The sequence below is a fragment of the Erinaceus europaeus genome, chromosome X (genome assembly GCF_950295315.1).
Source record: "Erinaceus europaeus chromosome X, mEriEur2.1, whole genome shotgun sequence".
Lineage (NCBI taxonomy): Eukaryota > Metazoa > Chordata > Mammalia > Eulipotyphla > Erinaceidae > Erinaceus > Erinaceus europaeus.
In genome coordinates this window covers 59109918-59136325 of record NC_080185.1, presented here as the reverse complement: position 1 = coordinate 59136325, position 26408 = coordinate 59109918, and the positions used below count along the sequence as shown (strand labels likewise).

Below are 26408 nucleotides of genomic sequence, written 5' to 3'. Positions count from 1 at the left end.
CATTGACATTTATTGATATTATGGATTTAATGTATTATAGTGCCATTGTTCAAAAAAAATTTTTTTGTTTGCTTTGATATATTGCCAGTATTATAGTGATGTTCCTGTTTATAAGAGGTCTTTTAGAACCTCTTTCAGGGCCGGTTTAGTGATGGTTGCCTCCTTTAACTGTTGTTTGTCTAAGATTGTTTTGATCTCTCCATCTAGTTTGAATGAAAGTCTAGCAGGATATATTATCCTTGGTTGAAACCCTTTTTCATTCAGGGCTCAATAGATATCTTGCCATTCTCTTCTGGATTTTAGAGTTTGAGTGGAGAAGTCTTCAGATAATCTTATGGGTTTTCCCTTGTATATGACTTTTAGTTTCTCTCTTGTAGCCTTTAGCATCCTTTCTTTATTCTTACTCCTTCTCATTGTGACTATAATGTGTCTTGGTGTCTTTAGGTCTGGGTTGATTTTTTTTGGAACTGTCTGGGCCTCTTGAATCTTAATGTCCTTTCTGTTATTCAGGTCTCGGAAGTTTTCTTCTATTATTTCCTCTACAATGTTTGCTTTCTCTTCCTCTCTTTCTTCCTCTGGTGGGCCAATAATACGAATGTTACATCTTTTGAGATCATCCCATATGTCACTGTTGTTGTTTTCAGTGTCTCTCAATCTCTTTTTGAGCTCTTTCACCTCTTTCTTCATTTTCTCTAACTCATCCTCTGTCTGACTAGTTCTGTTTTCTGCTTCTATTAGTCTGCTTTCCCTTGCTTCAGCTTCTTTTTTCATTACAGCTATTTCAGCTTTCAGTTCTCTAATTGCCTCAAGATAATCAGTATTTTCCCTGGGGGTCTCAACTGTTTTTTTCCCTAATATTGCCATTCCTTTCCTCCAATGTTGTTTTCATTTCTGTGATTAATAAGTTTATTATTGCTTGCATACTTTTCTTATCTATGGTTACTTCTGGCTGATATGTAGTTTCTTCTGGGCTCTTCATTCATTGGAGTAGCAGTTTTATTTGTTTTTGTCTACCCATTTTTTTTATTTATGTGTTTCTTTTTTTATGCTCTGTTTTTCCTCAGCTGTTGTGTCTTGAGTACAAGCAACACTGTATTAAATACCTTTATGACAATTGCACTCATCAACCTCAGGAATTACAGTAGCAACTTAAGCAAGTATTGAAGCAGTTTAATCTTTACCTGTTAGCCACACAATTTCTCCATTCCGTGAAAAAATAATAACCAAATCCCAGTGAAAAAGAAAGAGAAAATAAAGAAGGGATAGCAAGAATAGACAGTTATGCGAATCTACTATCCACTGTATATTCTATCGGTAAGAAGAGGGGAAAGGGAACTAGAGCAGAGATACACACATAGAGAGTCCACTCTGTGTCAGATTTCTTCCGCAAAATAATTCACAAATTCAGAAAGGCAAAGAAGAAGGAAGGAAGAGGTGTATGACAAGATAAAAAGAAAATAGAAAAAGAAAAAAAAAAGGAAAATGAGACAAGTGAGAGAAAAGGGAAAAGATAAGAAAAAGAGCTGTAATTAAAGAGTAGTAAAAGGAATTTTTTGATTACTTTATTTTTAATTCAATTTAATTTAATTTTTTAAATTAGCTAGGAGGAGTAGGGTGGGGAGAGTCTGTGGAGGAGGTAGGAGTAAGGAGACAAGTTCCTCCCACAACAGATAAGATGCCCACTACCCTTGCAATGGAAGATGCCCTAAGAGGTAATTCTGATCAACCTAAAAGGGAGGGAAGATATATGCCTTTATATAATATTAATAATAAAATAGAGCAGGGTTAAAAAAAAAAACCTGTCCCAGATTACCTCAAACCTCATGATCAGAGGCAGCTGATTGTTAAGAATGAGAAAAAAAAAAACCTCAGGACTAGACAAGGATAGCTGAAATAGACAGTTATGCAAATCTACTATCCACTGTATATTCTAGGGGTGGCAAAAGGAGGAAGGGAAGTTGAGCAGAGACACTCGCAGTGAGAGTCCACACTGAGTCAGCATTCCTCCCCAAAATAATTCCCAAATGTGTATCAATGAATTCAAAAAAGCACACTGTTTGGTGGTGTGGGGCCTGGGGCCTGTGGCTTTGGAACCTGTAGGATTAAGGAAGAATGGATGACAAGAATGAGAAAAAGAAAAAAAGAGAGAGAGAGAAAAATGAAAAAGATAAGAAAAAGAACTGCCATAAAAGAGCGGTGAAAAGAAAGGGTTTTTAAAATTTATTTATTTTAAGTTATTTAATTAGCTATGCAGGGTGAGGTAGGGGGGGTTGGCTACTTAGAAAGAAAAAAGGCCAGAGGTTTCAGAAGGGTATAGACTTAGAATGAATAATACTCCCTGGTGGGATAGGATTTTGGTAAAGACAGAAGCTCAGCAGGGGAGCCTGCTAGGAGCAGGGGAAGGGGGAGGAGGTGTGCTTAATAATTAAACGGAAAAAAAATTTCCCCTTTTTATCTACTCTATTTTTAACCCAAATTAAGTTATAGTCACCTCCTTGGTGTCACCACTAGAACCCCTTATTGACTGGCCTACTAAAGGCAGAAAATCCTACCGTTTCCAGTTAATGTGGTCAGAGCTCAAGCCACTAGCAGCTTCTCAGTCCGCCATCTTCCAGGAACACCCCCCACCCGTCTTGGTTTATTTTTATCATACTTTTTTCTTTCTATTTTTAGTGAATCTATTGAAATGTCTATGTATTTTATTTTCCTTTGATATAACCAGCCCTTGGTGTCATTGATATTTTATATAATCTTTTTGGCTGCTATTTCATTTATGCCTACAATGATTTTTTTTATTTCACTTCTGTTTCTGACTTTATATCTGTCTGTTGCTTCTTTTATAATTCATTCAGATGTAGTGCTATGTTGTTCACACGAACTATGCAATAATTCTATTTTGTTGCTGTGAGCCTGTATATATATATAATTTATTTTCCCTTTTGTTGCTCTTTATTATCATCACCATTGTTGTTATTGTTGTTGTTATTGCTGTCATTGTTGTTGGATAGGACAGAGAGAAATCAAGAGAATAGGGGAAGACAGAGAGAGGAGATAAAGACAGATTCCTGAAGACCTGCTTCACTGCCTGTGAAGTGAACCCCCTGCAGGTGGGGAGCTAGGAGCTTGAACTGAGATCTTTACATGGTCCTTGTGCTTCATGCCATGTGCGCTTAGTCCACTGCACTACCACCGGACTTCCTTGAGCCTGTATTTCTATGAACTTCCCTCTTCATACCATTTTTGCTCCATTTTAGCTAGTTAGTTTGGTCTTTGTTTGTTTGTTTTGTTTTATTTGCATCATTCTTAGGGGATTGTGTTTGTATTTTGATTTCAACAGATACAAAGTGTTTAATATCTTTCCAATGTCCTCCCTTTCCCTGGAAATGTATAAAGACATTCTGCTGTGATCAAAAATGAATTTTAATATTATGTAAGTTTTCATATATTTATAAAGTTGGTTTTTTTTACCAACAGAGTTCCATGTGCACTTGAAAAGAATGTGTGTTTGTTTATTTTGGGAATGGTGGTTCAATACATTTTATCTATTAATCCATTTTTTACCAATATTTTTTGTTAAACTTTTGTCTAGATGGTTTTTCCCTTGCATTAAGTGTTATGCTGAAATTGCTATATTACTTCTGTAAATAAACCTCTTGATATCTTTAATTGTTTTGTATATTTGTTTGCATATGTATTGACTGTAAATTATTGATAATAGTGTGATTGTTAGTATTTGAGAGTTAATTTTGTCATTATATTTTGTTGTAATTTTTGTAGTTTCATTACCATTTCATTACCATTTTTCTTCAGTATTTAAATGTTGGTGTTTCTTGGTGGGGGGCTTTTTTACTGTCTATGCTTCATATTTCTTTTTTATTTGGTTACAATGCTGGTTTTAACTAATGTCTATCTAAAACTCGTGTACTACTCTTGAATGATCAACTGTTTATTTACTGTTTCTTCCAACTTTTTTTTTCCTTTTATATATGATTTGTTGTTTTTTGTATTTGCTCATTTATTTTTGCCAAAGCACTGCTCAGCTATGCCTTTTGTTGATGCAGGGGATTGAACTTGGGATTTGGAAGTCTCAGGCATGAGAGTCTGTTTGCATAACAATTATGCTATCTCCCTTGCCCTATAGTTTATATTTATAGCTATATATTATTATTCTTTTTATTTTTATTTATTTATTTATTTATTTATTTAGCCAGAGCACTGCTCAGCTCTGTCTTATGCTGAGGGATTCAACCTAGGAATTTGGAGCCTCAGGCCTGAATGTCTTTTTGCATAAACCTTATGCTATCTATTCCTGCTATAACTGTATTTCTATCAATCTTCCTGCTCAGTGCTTTGTGTCACTTTTTTTTATCTCCTTGTGAAATTTCTACAATAATTGCAGGGAAGATATGATCATGGCAAACTCCTTTAATTGTTGCTTGTCTGAGAAGGCCTTGATTATTCCATCAACTTTGAATGATAAGTTTTCATTATATAACATTCCTGATGGGATATATTTTTCTTTTAGTACTCATAGAATATTCCACTGCCTCTAAATCTATAGATTTTCTGCTGAGGAGTCTGATAAAATTGTCATAATAGTACATGTATGTTTTTTTATTTCATTAGCAGTTTATACTTTTTATTAATCCTTAGTTTTTAAAAAATAATTTTACAATGTGTCTTGGCATCATGGATAGGTTATTTTGCATCTGGGAATTTAGGTATTCTCTATGTTTCCTGAATATCCATGTTTTGGATATTGTCTGTATTTGTGTAATCCAGCTGCTATTTCCTTAAATATGATCTCTGATTCCTTCTTCATTTTTTGGAATTATAATTATGTCGAAATTTACTAATCTCATGATATTTGATAATTTTACAGATCCATTTCATCATATAAAATTTTGTTTTACCTTCATTCATTTGAGAAATCATAATCACTTTATTTATATCCCTGCTGTAATAACCTCTACGTGATTTTTTTTTAATTTATTCATTCCCTTTTGTTGCCCTCGTTGTTTTATTGTTGTAGTTATTATTAATGTCGTTGTTGTTGGATAGGACAGAGAGAAATGGAGAGAGGAGGGGAAGACAGAGGGGGGAGAGAAAGACAGACACCTGCAGACCTGCTTCACCGCCTGTGAAGGGACCTGCCTGCAGGTGGGGGCCGGGGGCTCGAACCGGGATCCTGACTCGGTCCTTGAGCTTAGCGCCACCTGCGCTTAACCCGCTGCGCTACAGCCCGACTCCCTACGTGATTTAATGTACTTGTTGAAAGTTAGTGTGAATGCTCTAATATATATATAATTTTTAATGTTTCTTTTCTCTTTTTCATTTTTTTTTAATTTTCCCCTTTCCTTGTCCTCGTTGTTTTTCACTGTCGTTGTTATTATTTTTGTTATTGTTGTTGGATAGGACAGAGAGAAGTCAAGAGAGGAATGGAAGACAGAGAGGGAGAGAGTAAGGTAGACACGTGCAGACCTGCTTCACCACTTGTGAAGCAGGCCCCTCACACCCCGCAGGTGCGGAATTAGGGGCTTGAACCAGTATCCTTACCATGGTCCTTGTGCTTCTGTGCACTTAACCCACGGGGCTACTGCCTGGCCCCCTATTTTTAAAGTTTCTAAATTCTTAGATTCCATTTTGAGGTGACTTCTATGTATTTTTGGTCTGGTAAATCATCCAGTTTTGTGACTTTATGTGTATAGCCTAGGAACTTAATCTGTATAAGAAAATCCCTGTTATCTTTACATGTATCCTGGTGATTTCCTGTGCTTATACACATGGATTGCCTTCTTTTTTTTCTTGTAGTCTGATGCTGTGGCTATAATGTTAGCTTTCAACTTTTATATGGGTTAGCAGGGAGGAGAAACATAGAAAAGTGCAGCGGATCTTGATATTGCTCAATGAGGAATAAGGGAACCCATCCCCATAGGAAAGCTCAATTTATACCTTTTTTACATGCTGCGGTTAATGCAGGGCAGTTCTATCTCTGTGCTTAGTAGTAAAAATACCAGTTCTCTGTTCCATGCACTTGGAGGCAACTGATAACTTCTTACTCATATTTTTTCTCAGACGCCCCCATAGTTTGTTTTTTTTGGTTGTTGTTGTTTTTATTATGTGACAAGCTGGCCAGTTTGATTACATTCATTTGAATTTTCAAATCATTTCATTTTCTATTCAATTATTGAGTCCGTACAGCAATATAAATTCCTTTTAAGTCAGGACACTTTCTTCTGCTAGAGTTTATCAATACACATTCTCTTTTCTGAATCTATAAGGTCACCTCTACTAGAATAGCAACTGAAATGGAAGCTGTGGTGATGGAGTAGCGGTTTCAAGCACCTCTTCTGATAAACTAGTTAAAGCAACAAATCAATCCCCTGAAAACTCACCAGTTCACAACTTCAGAAACTCACTTAGTCACAGGTGGGTGCAGTCACACATGGTCAGTGGATGAAAAGGGGCTGAGAAAGAAATTGTCAGGATTTAAGTGCTGTGATTTGTAGCAACTGACACCATTTTGAAATTTGTACAGCAGAGCACATTGTCAGTAGCAGGAAAGTATGCCTGAGTGCATAGTCTGTGAACTCAGGGATGAAAAGATATTGACCATCCTAGGAAAACTCACCAGTCCTTAAGGGAAAACCTAGCCAAGAAATAAAGTCCTGTAATCCTGGGACTGGGTGGTGGTGCACCTGTTTGCTCACATTGCAATGTGTAAGAACCCAAGTCCAAAACCTTGGTCTCCACCTATAGAAGCAAAGTTTTATAAGTGATGAAACATTACTATACTTGTCTTTCTCCTTCTCTATCTCCCCTTCCACATAAATTTGCCATATATATATATATCACCTACACTATGTTCAGGCCTTAGAAAGGCTATGAATTAAATCCCAGCCAACTTCCAGTGGTGTAGTCAATGAGTAGCAACTATTGTACTTCACTCATCTGATCATCACCTGAAAACTTGACAATTTCAACTAGGATAATTTAAGAAACTCACTTAGCTACCAGTAAATGCAAGTACACATGATTAGTGGTTGGAAAAAGGGGTGAGGGAACTGCTTAGACCCTGACACCCAGCTGAGAATTAATTCTGCTAGTTCTTTGAACACTCAAGGAAAATAAATGTTCTAAGGCTATTACTTATCAAAGACTGGAAATACAACAGCAAAACCCATTGACATTAAACCAGCTGGTGACTTGTGATAGAATTTCCACTCTCCCCTCCCCACTTCACCACAGTGTTACCTGTTGGTTCAACAACAAAAACCACACTAAATACAGGAGCTAGGAAATTCAGTGATGCCTGAGATCACAAATGATAAGAGAGCAAAGATCTACAAAAATATCAGAAATAGAACTTAGGAAGATATTTTAATAATATATAATTTATTTATTTTAATGAGAGAGATAGATACAGAGAGAAAGATACACAGAGAGAAAGAGAAAGACTACAACACTGAACAGTTCTAGCTTATGTTGTTGCTAGGGATTGAACCTGGGACCTTAGAGCTTCAGGCACCTTTTTGTATAATCATTATGCTGTCTCCCCAACTGCAGGAAATTTTTTATGAAGACAATTGAAGAAACTAAATTTAAGATCCAAGCATAAATACAAAAATTCAGGCATCATTTAATCAAGTAATTATAAAAATAAAAAAACAACCCCAAATATAGCTGCAAGGTGTGAAGAACACTTTGGATACAGTTCAGACTCAGGTAGCAGGCCCAGGAAGAAGACTAAATGTGTTTAAGAGTGAAAATCAGCACTAAAAACCACAACCACCAAACTCTGAAACTAAAGCTGTTGGAGAGAAAAGTTTTGGAAAAATGAAGCCCTTCTCTATGAAGTAGCAAACCATCATAAAGATAGTATGAGAGTTATTGGAATCCCAGAGGTAGAGGAGAGGGAGACAGGAGTAGAGAACATACCCAAATAAATCATCACAGAAAAAAAATTTACACCAGGCAACATTCAAATATAGATGTCCAGGAAGCTGAACAAACATCTAAGTTCCTGAATCTAAAACACCACACACCAACTGCATCATAGTAAAATTATCCAAAAGCAAGGATAATGAAAAAAAATACTCAGGCTGCTAGGGAAAGAAAGAAACTGACAGGGAGTCAGCGGTAGCACAGCGGGTTAAGAACACGCAGCGCAAAGCACAAAGACTGATTAAAATCTCGGTTTAAGCCCCGGGCTCCCCACCTGTAGAGGAGTCGCTTCACAGGCTGTGAAGCAGGCCTGCAGGTGTCTCTCAGACTCTCTTCCTCTCTATCTCCCCCTTCTCTCTCAATTTCTCTCTGACTCTATCCAATAACAAATATAAATAAATAAAAAATTAAAAAAATAAATTGTCATGCAAAGATAGACCAGAAAGATAGCTATGATAAAAAACAATTAGGAATGAGAGAGATTGCAAAGATGAGAAGATACAAAAAATCATATGTGATTATTATCATCATCTGTATGATGAATAAATCCCAAAAGGATTCCAAGCATAACTCATGAAGAAGTAGATAGCTTAAACACACCAATCACTAGTACAGCAACTGAATCAATAATTAATACCTTTCCCTAGAATAAAAAGCCCATGTCCAGATAGCTGTACTAATGAATTCTATAAGACCGAGGGACTAACACACAATGACATACAGAAGTGGTAGAACATTCCTTTTTCCTGGATTGAAAGAATAATCATTATTAAAATGGGCTTTCTACCAAAACGAATCTATGCCAGACCTCCCATCTTCTACATCCCATAAAGATCTTTGGTCCATACTCCCAGAGGGATAATGAATAAGAAACGTTCCAATGGAGGGAAGGGTATATGGAACTCTGGTGGTGGGAATTGTGGCCCACTTACCCCACAATCTTGTAGATTATTATTAACTCACTAATAAAATAAAATAAAATACCCCAAATTTCAGAAAAAATATAATTTTTTCAGTTTTTTTAAATGAAATCACAAAAAGCATGAATAGCCAAAGCATTTTTGAGGAAAGTAAAAACAGAAGTATCATTTCCCCCAACTTCATTTTATATGTCAAAGTAATAATAATTGATACAGTGCAGTACTGGAATAAAAATGGATACCTGAATCAGTGGAACAGAACTGAGAGACCAGAAGTGGCAAAGGAGCCAAAGTGATGCAGTGGGTTAAAGGCAGTCTGTTCAACTAAATGTGCTGGGGAAATTGTACAGCCATGTGCAGAAAAGTGTAACAAGACCAACACTTAACATTATAAACTAAAATCACATCAAGATGGATAAAAGATCACTATATGAGACCAGAAGCTCTAAAGTTTATTGAAGAGAACTTCAGTGAAACATTGCAGGATCTTCAAGTTAAAGATGTATTTGGAGACTCATCTACATGGACATGAGAGATGAAAACAGTAAAAAATAGGACTACATAAAACTAAAATGCAATCTATATAAGCATATCTAGGCAACTCAATAAGCAGGAGAAAATGTTTGCACATCACAAATCTGACAAGCAACATATATCAAACTTCTGTAAAGAATTGTTACAGCACAACAAAAGAAAAAAAAAAAGCGGGCCAAAGGAGTAAATAATTTCTAAAGAACAGATACACATGCCCCACAGATATTTGAAGAAAATTTGCACTTCATTTATCATTAGAGAATGTTAATTAAAACTACACTGAGATTTTTATCTCACATTTGTAAAAATAGCCTCTATCAACAAACCATGAAATGACAGGTATTGGAGAGGTTGTGGAGAAAAGGGAACTCTACTTCACTGCTGGTGAGAATGCAAATTGGTGCAACTCCTTTGGAAGACTTTATGGAGAGTTCTTAAATTAAATAAAATTGAAGTACCTTATGAACAAGCAATGCAATTCTTAAGCATTTATTCAAAGAATACTAAAACATTAATTTTAAGAGGCAGATTCATCCCCATGTTCACAGCTGCGTTATTCACGATAGCTAAAGTGTGTAAGCAGCCAAAATGCTCATTGAAAGATGACTCTTCAAAGAAGTTATGGAATATAAATTCCATGTAATACTACTCTGCAATACAAATTATGGAAGTATGTCCTTTGAAATGAAATGTATGAAACTCAAGCTGATTATTCTTAACAAAATAAGTAAAGAGATAAAAAACAACTACTGGATAATTTTATTCATATGTGGATTATTAAGAACTCATACACATAAACTTGCAAAAAAAAGAAAATAAAACAAACAAACAAGAAAAAAACTTTGTAAGACATTGTGGGAACTATGGTATTTATCTGTTATCTTTAGGAAGTGCTTGGGTGGGGACACATACACTGTTGTTGGTTGTATGCATAAGATTATACTTTAATCTTACACTCTTACAAACCACTGTTAACCATAATTTAAGTAGATAAAATTTAAAAAGCCACTGTGGAAAAGGAGGTAATTGTGGAATGTCACAGCAAAGAATGTTTTACAATAACCAAGTACACAATAAAAAAAAAAGATTTAAAACAGCAGTATCTAAGTGATTATGAATTGCTTTTGTCCTTAACCCCCAGATATTTTGACATGATGCTATCAAGTATGATATGGAATTGTAGTGAATTCAGAGGTAGGCCTTCTAATTTTTATTTTACTTTTTACTTTTTTTTAATTTCCCCTTTTGTTGCCCATCGTTGTTGTTATTGCTGTTGTTGTTGTTGGATAGGACAAAGAGAAATAGAGAGTGGAGGGGAAGACAGAGAGGGGAAAGATAGACAACTGCAGACCTGCTTCACCTCCTGTGAAATGACCTCCCTACAGGTGGGATCCAGGGGCTGAAACCAACCTGGATCCTTAGGCTGGTCCTTGCACTTCTTGCCATGTGCGCTTAATCCATTGTGCCACAGCCAGGCTCCCCAACCTTCTAATTTTTTTAAAGCACCTTGATTTTGGATCACTTCTGTCATTTCTGAGTTCACATTCTATAGGTGTGTGTGAGTGTGTGTGTATGTGTGTGTGTGTGACTGTATGTCTGTTTGTGTAGTTTTAGAGTTGTAAGAATTAAGTGATTTAAAATTGTAGTGTATTTTATACACATCCTGGTATGTAGTGAGTATTCAAAATATTATAAATGTTCATAAGAAATAAATATAGAACTACCATGTAGCCAGTAACTCCACTTCTAAGTATTTATTTAACAATTACTAAAACAGTAATGGAGGGAGCCGGATGGTGGCACAGCAGGTTAAGCACACATGGCACAAAGCGCAGGACCTGTGTAAGAATCCCGGTTTGAGCCCTCATCTCCCCACCTACAGAGGGTTCGCTTCACAAGAGGTGAAGCAGGTCTGCAGGTGTCTATCTTTCTCTCCCCTCTCTGTCTTCTCCTCTCTCCCAATTTCTCTCTGTCCTATCATACAACAACAACATCAATAACAACAATAATAACAATAACTGTAAACAACAAGGACAACAAAAGGGAAGAATATAAATAAATAAAAATGTAAAAACAGTAATTGAAAAGATATATGTATCCCTATGTTAACTGTAGTACTGTCTACAATTGCTCAGATATAAAAACAACTTAAGACCCCATCATTAAGTGACTATATCCTTATATACCATATTTTCCTTATTTATGCATATATATTTACACAAAGAATACATAAACTACATATACAGGCAGTGGAAAATAACTACTAATAGAAAACAAACTATTGCCATTTGGGTCAGTGTGATAGTACAGTAAGTGAAGCAAATTAGAACAAACACTGAATAATTTCACTGTTATGTGGAAAATAAAGAAACAAAGCAAATTAGCAAGACAAATCTAAACTCAACATTGGAATTTGGCAACAAAATTGAGGTTACCTGAGTAGAAGGGGGTTGTAAGTAAAGAGTAGAAATAATGCAGTCAGCTGCTGGATGGTGGTTATTAGTACTTTAGGTGTCAATGTGATATTGCATTATGGATTTGAAGAAAAAGTTTGAAACTTCTCCTAAAGTCTAACCAGTGTTGTAAAACAATTTTTATACAAAATGATCATCTTTTACATGATATAATTTGACATGCAGTAATTGAAGCTCACTTAAATGTGAGTTATTGGAAATACCAACAAATGACCTGTGACCAGGCAAGCACTGCAGTAGTAGAGCACCAGACTTGCTAGTTAGAGATCCCAAGTGCAATTTCTTGTAATGTACATATACTGGACTGATTTTCTGTTGTTCATATTATCTCTCTAGTAGTTAATTAAGTAAAGTCAAATTATCCAGCCTATGTTCTTAACCATTTAAAGTAGACCTCCTCACTCCAATTCACTTTCTTAGAACAGTGATTTTGTTTTGCAAGTATTGAATTTCTCTGGAGAAAGTAGATAGAGCTTCACTTTACTTCTAATGCATGAGGGATTCACTGCTTTTGATATCATAGATAAATGCTGGGAAACTGAATTAAACTTCCCTTAATACCAGAAGTTTTCAATAAAACCATAAAAGAGAAATAATGCTTAGCCTAATTGCCTCAAGATGAATATGTAATGTGTAAATGTCTTGTTTAATGGATCTGGTAATAAACCTCTTAATCCCCCTGCCTCCTCAGCTCAGTTTATGAATGGTTGTTGGTTTGTTAAATTATGAAATTTGGCTTTTAATATTGTGGTATTATAGTTTAATGACAACCACCTTAGTTTTATAGCTTAATCTAATCTTTCCTTTAAGAACAAATCCATTTCTTCTTTCTTTCTTTTTTTTTATTGTTGTTGTCGTTGTTGGATAGGACAGAGAGAAATGGAGAGAGGAGGGGAAGACAGAGAGGGAGAGAAAGACACCTGCAGACCTGCTTCACTGCCAGTGAAGCGACTCCCCTGCAGATGGGGAGCCGAGGGCTCGAACTGGGATCCTTATGCCAGTCCTTGCACTTTGTGCCAAGTGTGCTTAAACCACAGTGCTACCTCTCGACTCCCTATTTCACATTTCTAACTTTTATTGCACAGTCATCTTGAGTTATCCTCTAGGTAAACATTCTAGCCTCAAAGGCCTCACTTAAAGAATAAATAAGAAGTAAGGAGAGGAAATAATATAGAGGTCTTATGGTGGGTGGGGGGATATTTGCATGATTTGTTCAAGAACAAATTTACAGCATGCTAGTATAACTGAATTTAATATTTACAAAGGTTATTTAGCATGGATTTCTCACCATTTGACTTAACAATTTAATCTATCAAAACATTAAAAGACTGCTACACCTGATCCTGTTCTAAGTAGGTATAAATTAAATCTAAGTGATCTTTCCACTTCTAACATGCCAGATTTAGGCTTCAGTAATTTAGAATTTCTGATGAATCAGGATTCTCTGTAAAAGGGGTAGCAATTATACGCTGCAGATAAACAGTATTATCAGATAAGAGATATGTTTAAGTCACTTAAAACACATCATTTCCAAGCACCTCTCAAATATTAGATAGGATATTAATATATAAACACAAATAGCCCAGAGAAATCTCTCACTGTGCTATAGCAAAGCTTTTTTGGGGGGTATTGCTCATAATCTGTTCTAGAAAAAATATCCATCTAATGTGAATCTTTTATTCTCATATTAGGTTCATATAAGAGAATGGAGGCAAGAGATATAGGAGAGTACTACCTTGTTATATAAGGTGTTGGGAATGAAATTAAAAGCTTCAGATATACAAGTTCTGTACTCTACCATCTAAACAATTTCCCATGCTATGATTATTTCTTTCTGATTTCTGGGCCAGCACAGCTTACAATTTGCATTGTATCCTGCTTTACACCATGCTTTGAATATTTTTTCCCAGCACCAGAGTTCACCAGGCCAGCTTTTTACAGATGGGGCTGGCAAGACATAGCAATAGCAAATCTTCCTCCAATATGGCGTGGTTCTGGGCTCAAGGAAGAGTGAAAGCATGGTAAAGCAGGCACACTATCCAGCATGCTCTTTTGCTGTCTTGTAATTAGTTCTTACATTTTTGTTGATATTTTACATCCATTTCACTTTGTCTAGTTGTCTAAGGCTCTGCAAAACTTTTTAGAGAGAAATATTTCCCATTCAATTGATAAAATGTATGGTAAAACTAATAACTTCAACTGCTATGAAGAATCAAAACCAAAAGTTCATTTCAAAATTTGTTTGCATTGAGCATTTTCATAACTAAGATTTACATTTTTCTCATGAATCTAAATTGGGAAAAAAAGACTTTTTTATCTTTCAAGGCTTTTTTTTTTATTTAAGAAAGGCTAAATTAAGAAAACCTTAGGGTAGGAGGGGTACAAATCCACACAATTCCCACCACCCAATCTCCATATCCCACCCCCTCCCCTGATAGCTTTCCCATTCACAATCCCTCTGGAAACATGGACCCAGGGTCCTTGTGGGCTGCAGAAGGTGGAAGGTCTGGTTTCAGTAATGGCTTCCCCTCTGAACATGGGCGTTGACTGGTCGGTCCATACTCCCAGTCTGTCTCTCTCTTTCCCTAGTAGGGTGTGTCTCTGGGGAAGCGGAGCTCCAGGACACATTGGTGGGGTCTTCAATCCAGGGAATCCTGGCCAGCATCCTGATGGCATCTGGAACCTGGTGACTGAAAAGAGAGTTAACATACGAAGCCAAACAAATTGTTGTGCAATCATGGACCCAAAGCTTGGAATAGTGGAGAGGAAGTGTTAGGGGGTATTCACTGCAAATCCTAGTGTACTTCTGCTTTCAGGTATATATTTTGCAGTAGTTTATGGATACATATGAACATATGCTCTCTCTCACAGAAACTGGTGTACATCTAGGTTTTGGGACTTTGTTAGAAAGTGAACCACCTGGTATGGAATTAGAGAATGCTATGAAAGGAAAGGTCTCACCCGAGTAATGAAGCTGAAGGGTTGTCATTCCACACGTGAAGTCTCTAGACACAGTCTGAGCTGAAGCATGTTGAGGTGGCAATCATTGTGTTGATATGGATTGGGAGAGGCATACGGGAAAGTGGGTCCTATCCAAAGGTTCCAGGACTGGGGGAAGTAGAGGCTCTATAGTGGAGATGTGAGGTTCCTGCTGTCTTACGGTTCAAAAAGATAATGTGTAGTTAATGTTATCATCACATTATTTGGTAATTGGGTTAACTTTGAAAAATCCTTTTGTTAGGGTTTGCTGTACAGTACCCAGTATCTTGGATATAGCTGTGCTATTGGTTGCTTCTGATCTACTTGGTATAGACTTTTGAGAGAGTCTGCATATCAAATACACAGCCTATTATTAAAAAGACTGAGGCTGTGTTTTAAAAAACTTCGAGACGTACAATTAATTTTCCTTCTCTCGTATTACCTAGTGATTTATATGACTACATTTTACTAGGAGTGTACACAAACACCATTCCCACCACCAAAAGACTGTGACCCATCCCTCCCACCCACTCCCACACCCTACTGGCCCAGGAAGCTGCATGTCTACCCCTTACCACAGGGTTTTTACTTTGGTGCCCTACTTACAATTTGATCAGGTCCTGCTTTTAGTTTCCCTTTCAGATCTTCTTTCTCAACTTCTGTTGATGAGTGGGATCATCCCATACTCATCTTTATCTTTCTGACTTAGCTCACTTAACATAATTCCTTCTAGCTCTGTCCAAGATGGGTCAGAGAAGGTGGGTTCATTGTTTTGATAGCTGTATAGTATTCCATTGTGTATATATACCACAGCTTTCTCAGGTATTAATTTTCTGTTGGGCACCTGGGTAGCTTCCAGGTTTTAGCTATTATGAATTGTGCTGCTATGAACATAGGAGTACACACCTCTTTTTGGTTGGGTGTTATGTAGTCCTTGGGGTATAATCCCAGGAGAGGAATTCCCGGATCATATGGAAGGTCCATGTCTAGCCTTCTGAGAGTTCTCCAGACTGCTCTCCAGAGAGGCTGGACCAATGTACATTCCAAAGTGCAGTGTAGAAGGGTTCTTCTGGGTTCCAGGAAGATGGCGGACTGATAAGCTGCTAGCAGCATGTGCTCTGATCACATCTTCTGGAAACGGTAGGATTTTCTGCCTTTAGCAGGCCAGTCAATAAGGGGTCCTATTGGTGACACCAAAGAGGTGACTATAATTTAATTTGGGTTAAGAATTAGAGTAAGGTGGCACGGACTAGCAGGCGGGCTGCTCCAGACTTCCCAGGCGGCGGCGGGCAAGGCGGGTGCACCAGGCATTGTCCTCCACCGGGAAGGCGGCTCCTCCTCCAGTTGCAGAGTGCTGCTGGGTGGCCGGCAGAGGACCCGGAGGGAGCACTATAGCTCGGGGGCTTTCTCTTGGGAGTCTCTAGGGACCACCGCGAACCTGAGGGCGGATCCAAAGACTTCTTAATTATAGCTCTCATTGGATCAAAGCACTTGGAGCTAGTTTTCATTTTCGAGAAATCCTTTAAAAAAGTCTGGAGAGGGGGGTTCCCAGAAGATGGCGAACTGAGAAGCTGCTAGCCGCTGACCTCCGAACACAACCCCTGGAAACAGTAGGATTTTCTGCCTTTAGCAGGCCAGCCAATAAGGGGTCATAGCGGTGACAAGGCGGTGCCTATAACTTAATTTGGGTTAAAAATTAGAGTAGGGGAAAAATTATTTTTTCTTCCTTTTAATTTTCAAGCATTCCTCCTCCCCCACCCCCGCCATAAGCAGTCCCGGGGGACCAGCTCCTAGCAGGATACCCCACACCACCAAACAGGGTGATTTTTTGAATTCACTGATACACATTTGGGAAGTTCCTTGCACTGCTGTTTAATTACAACTCTTTTTCCTATCTTCTCCCTTTTCTCTCTCTTCTCTCTCGCTCTCTCTTTTTTAATCTTGTCATACACTTCTTCCGTCTTCTTTGCCTTTCTGATTTTGTGAATTACTTTGGGGAAGAAATCTGACTCAGAGTGGACTCTCTATGTGTGTATCTCTGCTCTAGTTCTCTTTCCCCTCTTGTTACCCCTAGAATATACGGTGGATAATAGATTTGCATAACTGTCTATTCTTGCTATCCTCTCTTTCTTCACTGGGATTTAGTTACTATTTTTTCACGGACTGGAGAAATTGTTTGGCTAACTGGTAACGATTAAACTACTTCAATACTTACTTCAGTTGCTACTGTAATTCCGGAGGTTGGTGAGTGCAATTGTCATAAAGGTATGTAGTACAGTGTTACTTGTACCCAAGACACAACAACTGAGGAACAACAGAGCATAAAAAAAAACACGTAAATAAAAAAATGGGTAGATCAAAAACAAATAAAACTGCTACTCCAATGAATGAAGACAAGAGCCCAGAAGAAACTACAAACCAGCCAGAAGTAATCATAAATAAGAAAAGTATGCAAGCAATAATAAAGTTATTAATCACAGAAATGAAAACAACATTGGAGGAAAGGAATGGCAGTATTAGGGAAACAACAGTTGAGACCCCCAAGGAAAATAATGATTATCTTGAAGCAATTAGAGAACTGAAAGCTGAAATAGCTGTAATGAAGAAAGAAGCTGAGGCAAGGGAAAGCAGAATAACAGAAGCAGAAAACAGAATTAGTCAGACAGAGGATGAGTTAGAGAAAACAAAGAAAGATGTGAAAGAGCTTAAAAAGAGATTGAGAGACACTGAAAACAACAACAGAGACATATGGGATGATCTCAAAAGAAGTAACATTCGTATAATTGGCCCGCCAGAGGAAGAAAGAGAGGAAGGGGAAGCAAACATTCTAGAGGAAATAATACAAGAAAACTTCCCAGACCTGAATAACAGAAAGGATATCAAGGTTCAAGAGGCCCAGAGAGTGCCAAACAGAATCAACCCAGACCTGAAGACACCAAGACACATCATAGTCACCATGAGAAGAAGTAAGGATAAAGAAAGGATCCTACAGGCTGCAAGAGAGAAACAAAAAGTCACATACAAGGGAAAACCCATAAGATTATCTGCAGACTTCTCCACTCAAACTCTAAAAGCCAGAAGGGAGTGGCAAGACATCTATCGAGCCCTGAATGAGTGTTTCAACCAAGGATAATAAATCCTGCTAGACTTTCATTCAAACTACATGGAGGGATCAAAACCTTCTTAGACAAACAACAGTTAAAGGAGGCAACCATCACCAAGCCGGCCCTGAAAGAGGTACTAAAAGACCTCTTATAAACAAGAACATCAGTATAATACTTGCAATATATTAGAGCAAACAAACTTTTTTAGAACAATGGCACTACAAAACATTAAATCCATAATATCAATAAATGTCAATGGCTTAAACTCACCCATCAAAAGGCACAGGGTGGGGGGATGGATCAGAAAACATAACCCAACCATATGCTGCTTGCAAGAATCCCATCTGTCACAAGAAGATAAACACAGACTTAAAGTGAAAGGATGGAAAACTATCATACCGGCTAACGGACCACAAAAAAGGGCAGGAACAGCCATTCTCTTCTCAGATACGATAGATTTTAAATTAAATAAATTAATAAAAGTTAGGCAAGGACATTACATAATGATTATAGGATCAATCAGCCAAGACGACTTCACAATTATTAACATCTATGGACCCAACGAGGGACCATCTAAATACATTAAGCATCTACTGAAAAAATTTCAAAAATACATCAATAGTAATACAATAATAGTGGGAGACTTCAATACCCCACTCTCACACTTAGACAGATCAACAATGCAGAGAACCAATAAAGATACAAGAGACAGCGGGGAAGCAATTACAGAAGCCAGACCTTCTACCTTCTGCAACCCTCAACGACCCTGGGTCCATGCTCCCAGAGGGCTAGAGTATGGGAAAGCTATCATGGGAGGGGGTGGGTTATGTTGTTTCCCTAATACTGCCATTCCTTTCCTCTAATGTTGTTTTCATTTCTGTGATTAATAAGTTTATTATTGCTTGCATACTTTTCTTATCTGTGGTTAGTTCTGGCTGATTTGTAGTTTCTTCTGGTCTTTTGTCTTCATTCATTTGAGTAGCAGTTTTATTTGTTTTTGATCTACCCATTTTTTTTTATTTATGTGTTTCTTATTCTTATGTTCTGTTGTTCCTCAGCTGTTGTGTCTTGAGTACAAGCCACACTGTACTAAATACCTTTATGACAAATGGACTCACCAACCTCAGGAACCACAATATCAACTGAAGCATGTATTGAAGAAGCTTTATCACCACCAGTTAACCAAACAATGTCTCCAGTCCATGAAAAAATAGCAACCAAGTCCAAGTGAAGAAGAAAGAGAAAAGAAAGAAGGGATACCAAGAATAGACAGTTATGCAAATCTACTATCAACTGTATATTCTAGGGGTTACAAGAGGGGAAAGGGAACTAGAGCAGAGATACACACATAGAGAGTCCACTCTGAGTCATATTTCTTCCCCAAATAATTCACAAATTCAGAAAGGCAAAGAAGGAAGGAAGAAATGTATGACAAGATAAAAAAAGAGAGAGAGAGAAACAAGAGGGAGAAAAGAGAAGAGAAAAGAAAAAGAGCTGTAATTAAAGAGCAGTAAAAGGAAAGTTTTTTTAATTGATTACTTTCTTTTTTATTTTATTTTATTTTAATTAGCTAGGAGAGGGAAGAAGGGGAGAGTCTGTAAGGAGGTAGGAGTAGTGATACAAGTTCCTCTCACAATAGATAAGATGCCCACTACCCTAGCAATGAAAGTTACCCTAAGAGTTAATTCTGATAAACCTAAAAGGGGGGAAGATATATGCCTTTATACAATATTAATAATAAAATAGAGCAGGGTAAATAACCCTGTCCCAGATTGCCTCAAGCCTCCTGAGCAGAGGCAGCTGATTGTTAAAAAATAAAACCCTCAGGACTAGACAAGGATAGCAGGAATAGACCATTATGCAAATCTACTATCTACTGTATATTCTAGGGGGTAGCTAAAATAGGAAGGGAAGTTGACCAGAGATACTCACAGAGAGAGTCCACTCTGAGTCAGATTTCTTCCCCCAAATAACTACCACATGTGTATCAGAGATCAGAAAGCTGTAGGATTAAGGAAGAAAGGATGACAAGAATGAGTAAAGAAAAAAAAAAGAAAGAGAGAGAGAAAAAAGAAAAAGATAAAAACAGTCATAAAAGAGCGGCGAAAGGAAAGAGTTTTCATTTATTTATTTTTTATTATTTAATTAGCTATCCGGGGGGGCTGCTTGAGCAGAGGCAGCTGGTTGGCTACTTACTTACCAGAGGTTTCAGAAGGGAATAGACTTAGAATGAATGATACTGCCTGGTGGGACAGGAATCTTGGTAAAGAAAGAAGCTCAGCAGGGGAGCCTGTTAGGAGCTGGTCCCCAGGGACTGGTTATGGGGGGGAGGGGAGGTGCGCTTTGGGAATAATAATTTAAAAGAAAAAAATTTTCCCTTTCTTTCTACTCTATTTTTAACCCAAATTAAGTTATAGTCACCTCCTTGGTGTCACCGCTATGACCCCTTATTGACTGGCCTACTAAAGGCAGAAAATCCTACCGTTTCCAGTTAATGTGGTCAGAGCTCAAGCCACTAGAAGCTTCTCAGTCCCCCATCTTCCGGGACCCCCCCAAAACAGTCTTTTTTATTGAAAAAATTAATGTTTTACAGTGCAGTCATTGATATATGAGTTTTCATTATGTACCAGGACACCACAGTTCTCTTCTATCCCTTCTGCTTCCACATTCTTCCAGTCCTTGAATTTGATGCAGTACATCATGCCCAGTGTTCTCCATCCCTGTGTCTATTTATCAAAACAACATTTCATTATAAAACTTTGATGACATGCACACATGCAGCAAGAGCAGTATAGTTAAGTGTCTAATTGTGAATAGTGAATAACTAAAACTGTAGTATGATAACATATCTGCCATATCTGCTACCTGTTTATTTTTCCAAGTTTATTTTTTCTTATTTTAAATTTTGTTAGTGGCTTAATATTGATTTACAGAATTATGAGATAATGGGGGTATAATTCCTTACCACTACCACCACCAGAGTTCTCTGTCCCCATTCCCTCCATCTGAAATGGTAGAAGTTCTTCGAAGGTCACAGATATGGGTTGACTATTATTTTGTATTAGTGATTCAATAATGATTGACAAGATTGTACAATTAGAGGGGGTACAATTCCAACTATTTCAATCTTTACATAATGAGATAGGACTTTGGGGACGTGAGGTTCCAGGGCACATTGGTGGGGCTGTTTGCACAGGGAAGTCAGGTTGGCATCATGGTAGCATCTGCAACCTGGTGGCTGAAAAGTATAAGTGCTGCAGTCTTCAGTGACTCAATATACAGCAATCAAGTAGAAAGACCTAAAAAAGACACCATGAAGTACTTAATTAAATAGTTTCCACTTAGGCTGAGATACTCTACTCTCCTACTCCCTATTTCACTTCCTTCAATCATCCTAAGTCTAACGTTATCAGTTAAAGGAAGGACTACAAAAGCTGGAAGAAAGAATGAGCCTGACACATTTTTAATGCTGGCTAATTTGGTCACTACCAGGCCAATCCATCATCCGGGGCCCCAATCAAAGAATCCTTGGATTTCCACATAGATGTGATAGGTCCACATAGATATGATAGGCCTAGACCTCTAACAAATCCCTTTCTCCACCATCACTGGTGGTCTCCATCAGAAACATTATAATCCCTCTTTTGAGCCTCTACAGGACATTACCCTCAATGTTGAACAACAGTGGTAGGGACTGTCTCACTCTCCAAAGGGAGATTCAGTCAACAGATTCTGCCACTCCAGGAAGACTGGTCCTGAAATGACTGCAGCCTAGAATGTTACTTGTTTGACCATGGACTTCGAGCTCAGACTAACAGAATTTCAGAGGCTACACAGGCTCCTGTACTAAACATGAATAGATATGGGTTCTAGGTCAGATCAGTGGGGTTTATTGTTAATAATGTTTATATTTTCCTCATAGTTGGGAGCTACTCTCTGGTCTAATTTAGCTTTTTAATCCTATTCTCAACTCTTACAACATCTCCCCAGACTTTACTTTCAGCCCACCTATATGTTAGCTTTTGGGCTCAAGCAAAAATTAGTAAAGCCAAGGGCTCCTTGGAATAAACCAAAGATAGACTTCCTAGCTTCTTCCCACATGAAAACCATTACTTCCATCTGTTCTATTCTTACCTTTAAGTTCCTTCTTATTAAAAATATTGTTCTGCTTTATATATTACTGCCTTTCAGCTTCCAAATTTATTTTAAGATAATTAATTTTTGATTTACCCTTCAATACTTCAGTGTGTGTATCTTTAAAAAAACTGAAGACATTTTCTTTTGTAACTACAGTAGTGTTAAAGTAGTCACAAAATTAATATGGTGGAGTTGTGCAGTTTGAGAAACTGGTACTTATGAAAGCAAGGATAGTGACTTCTACTCTGTATCAATGATTTACACAAATATGAATTTGTGTGTGGAGTGCACTTTGATGAATCATTCAAGTAAATTGCTTCATGCAGTTTTATTGTTTTTACTCAGTTCTTCCCTGCAGAGCTCAAAAGGTAGAACATGTTTATGTTGCCCTTGTTCCTTCTTCCCTGTGTTTTTCTAAGTCATCAAAAGAGCAAAGAATAGAGAGAAATTAAATTATTCTTTCTGTGAATATTCATATAGTATGCCTCCTCCCCTGTGGCATATTGATTTCTAGGCAAATTGTTAATGCTCCTTACCCACTGGCTAAAATAATTGACTTTTCTTGGACCATGGTAGTTAATGTTTGTTGAATACTTTTATATTCACATGTAAACACTACTATATATCCACAGTTATCTTAATACCACGAAATGAACTATATTTATAATAATTAACATAGTTACTATATCAGGTATAGAGGCAAAAGTTCTGAAGTTCTATGACAAGCTATTTGAGCCCCTAGTCACTATATTTTCCCTTTGTGTATAGAATGTATTTATTTATTTTATCATTTTAAAATTATTTCACAATTTTGTAAAACATTTAATAATGTGTACATACTAGCGATTTGAATCGTCCTTTAATCTCACCAGTTATGATCTACATGTTGTACATTTGAGGCTTTGCTTGTTGTTTTTAAGTAGTAAATGACTGACCAGCTGGATAACATGCCTGGGCAGTGTGCATGCTTCTAATGCATTGGAAAAAGCGCTGGTGGTGGGGTCTATTTGCCTTTCTCTCTGCTTCTTACTGTCTAAAAAAAGTCAGACTGGAGTGAAACAAAAACAAGAACATGATTTATTCACAGCCTTATCTGATGACTTATCCATATAGCTCTTTTAATAGCTGATAGTAAAATAATGGGATTAGAAATATTTTATCCCCCCAGATGCTTCACAACATGGAAAGAAAACCAATTATTTAATTACATCTCTTATTTATGATTCACTCAGTTCATTCTTCTTTGTATTATCCCATGTATTAGAAAATAAATCTTGATTTAACATTTAGTCTTAGACAACACATCATATTTAGAAGTAGCATGGGTTTCATCCTGCCTAGACAAGCACTGTGCAGCTCTTGTTCCCATTCTGATAGCTATTGATAGTATTAGTGTGATTCTTTGTTATCATAGGCTCCATTAGTGGTGCCAGGAATAAGAGGATCTGACATTTTGGTACTTGCATTTTTGCCAAGCTCTAAACTTTCTTCTAAGCACTACAACTTGGATACTCAAAGCTTTTAGAAGTTCTGTTTGACATCTCACTGTAGACATAGTCATAATTTGTAAAATACACCAAGTTGCTACTTTATTGACTGGTTATTTTTCTGGTTTAGTGCTTTCTGTAGAGCAGGTATTTATATCATATATCCCCAAATTTGATATGAATTAGAAATGCTCACATTTGAGAGTACTAGTCACCTTAAGTGCATTTCATATTTGATCATCATGACACTGAGCTTTCAAAGGAACTAATAGCAAGTGAGGGTGAGGGTGGCTCCAAAAACAGAAGTAAAAACAAGTGTGAGGCCTCAGAGGTCGCAGGTACCACTATAAACTAGGATGAGCTGCACTTTGGTAAATAGTAACAACAAAACAAAGATAAAGAAAAAACAAAGATTAGGTTTATTATACATTTCAGGAATATATGAACTTATCTTTTCTAATTCCTCATTATTACAAAGACTAGAAAGTCAAATGTAAGATGCCGTCTTCTAATCTAACTTGGCTATCCTGTATTAATGAGAATTTGCAAAGACCACCTAAGTAGAAGCCAGAAGACTGAGATGTAGAGTCAGTTGTTAAAACAGGATGAACAAATATTAACACATACAACTTAGGGAAGATTGATTAGTAGCCTGTGTTGATGAGACTACATAATTCAATGTACCTGATTCTAGGTTTATACTGCTTAAGTCCCCATGTAGATAAAGTAAATAATGTGCCAACGTGGCTGATATATCACAAATTTGTTTTTTTTCCAGACCAGTGTTCAGCTTTGGTGGTGCAGGGGACTGAACCTGGGACCTTGTAGCCTCAGGCATGACAGTCTCTTTGCATAACCATTATGCTATCAATCCCCACACAATATGGCTTTTTCTTAAAACCTACATTAGTAAGAAGTCATAAAGTGTATGTTTTTTAAAAATTAATTTAATTTCATTTTAATTATTTTATTTTATTAAAATTTATTTTTTAATTTTTAAATTTGTTTTTAATTCTTAATCTTTATCCTATAAAGACAGAGCGAGCCAGAAATTGTTAGCAAAGGGGGTGGTAGAGAGGGAGAGAGAGAGACACAGAGACACCTGCAGCACTGCTTTATCACTAGGAAAGCTTTCCCCTGCAGCTGGGGACAGGCAGCTGGAACCTGAGTAAGTGCACATTGTAACATGTACGCTCAATTAGGTGTACCACCACCTGGCTCTGCTATGGCACAATTTGTTTGCCACAGATTTTGAATGAAATCAAGTGAAAAATGAGTCCTGTCCCATGTAGTAAATATTAAAAGGAAACTAACCTGTATATTTCCACAGTAAATATGACACTGAGTTTTAGATAGTTCTCTAACCACTAACCTCATAGCAAATTGGTGAGCAGCAGTAAGTGACTGTTTAAAAAAAATCAACACTCTTATGTGGTAGATATCTGTATAAAATTATGTTAGGATTTTCTCATTCTATCCTTTATACATTTGAGAATTCTCTTTGTGTCTCTACCACCTTTCTTTCCTCTTTCCCTCCACCAACCTCCTGCCTATCTATCTGCCCGCTGTCTTCTCTGGTTACATTTGATTTAACCAGAACTCTTAGCCCTGACTCAAGTGGAAACTATGCAGAACTGCTGCACAGAAAGTAGGTATGTGGTAGAATCCTCTTGGATGCCAGTGGTCTCATTCAGTGCTAATGATAGCCTGCAATGGCTATCAATCATTTCAGGAAATACCCATGTCATAGGACGCATGGATTTCAAAAGCAGAGGACTAAAAACACACCGGTAAAAATGTGCAAATCAGTACTTCTCAGTTTCCAGCAATGAATTAATGTATAATATAAAATATTCTAAGATGATGATAATAGTAATAGTGTTCTAAATTTGAATAGCACTTTTCCCCCTTGTCAGTGACTTACCTGCATATTATTGTATTTAATCCTTACACCAGCCCTATAAAGTAGGCATAGCAAGAAGGTCTTGTCACTGCTTGTTGAATCCATGAGAAAGCTTGAGAGAAATGATGAGTTAATAACAAAGCCAGAAATGGAATTTTGGATACGTAACTCTGTGTATCTAGTCATTCAGTCATTCCTTCCTTCTTTCAAATATAGTATTTTCTTTTTTTCCTTTATTGAGGGATTAATGTTTTACAGCCGACAATAAATACAATAGTTTGTACATACATAACATTTCTCGGTTTCACTGCTGTTGGTCCAACCCCTGTGAAGAGCAGTCTGGAGAACTCTCAAATATAATATATTTTTATCCTAGTATTCAAGACGCTTCTTTAAAAAATGTAAGTATATTCTATTTAAAAATATTTTATTTTTATATCTTATTTGCTAAGATTTCAAACTCAGAGTAAAATAATGAAATTACAATGAACATTCGGATACCTCTTATCTACATTCACCAATTGTCAAATATCTATCTTATCTATCATCTATCTGTCTATCTATCTATCAGTATGTATATGCTTTTTATCTAAATCATTGGAGAATGAACTACAGATATGATACCTCACCCATAAATGACTTAGCATGGGTTACATAAGAATAAAGATCTTCCACATTAACCATTTATAAAATAAACTTGATACATATAGAAAATTTAATTGATAGATTACTGTATCTAATATATATTCCATCACACTTTTCCAATTTTCCCAAGTCCCAATAATATCATTTTATCATTATAGTATTTTTCTGATATAGATTCTAACTGAAGATTGTGTATTGATTTATTAATCGAGAACAGTTCTCTAGATTTTACATATTTATTCGATTGATTTTCCCTTATTTATTGGGAAATTGATGGTTTA

General features: G+C 36.9%; 1 protein-coding gene across 1 annotated transcript in view; it reads left to right on the top strand.

Annotated features, from left to right (window-relative positions):
• Positions 1-26408, top strand: part of IL1RAPL2 (interleukin 1 receptor accessory protein like 2) — a 781557-nt gene that overhangs the window by 397788 nt on the left and 357361 nt on the right. The gene's annotated exons all lie outside the window — the stretch shown is intronic.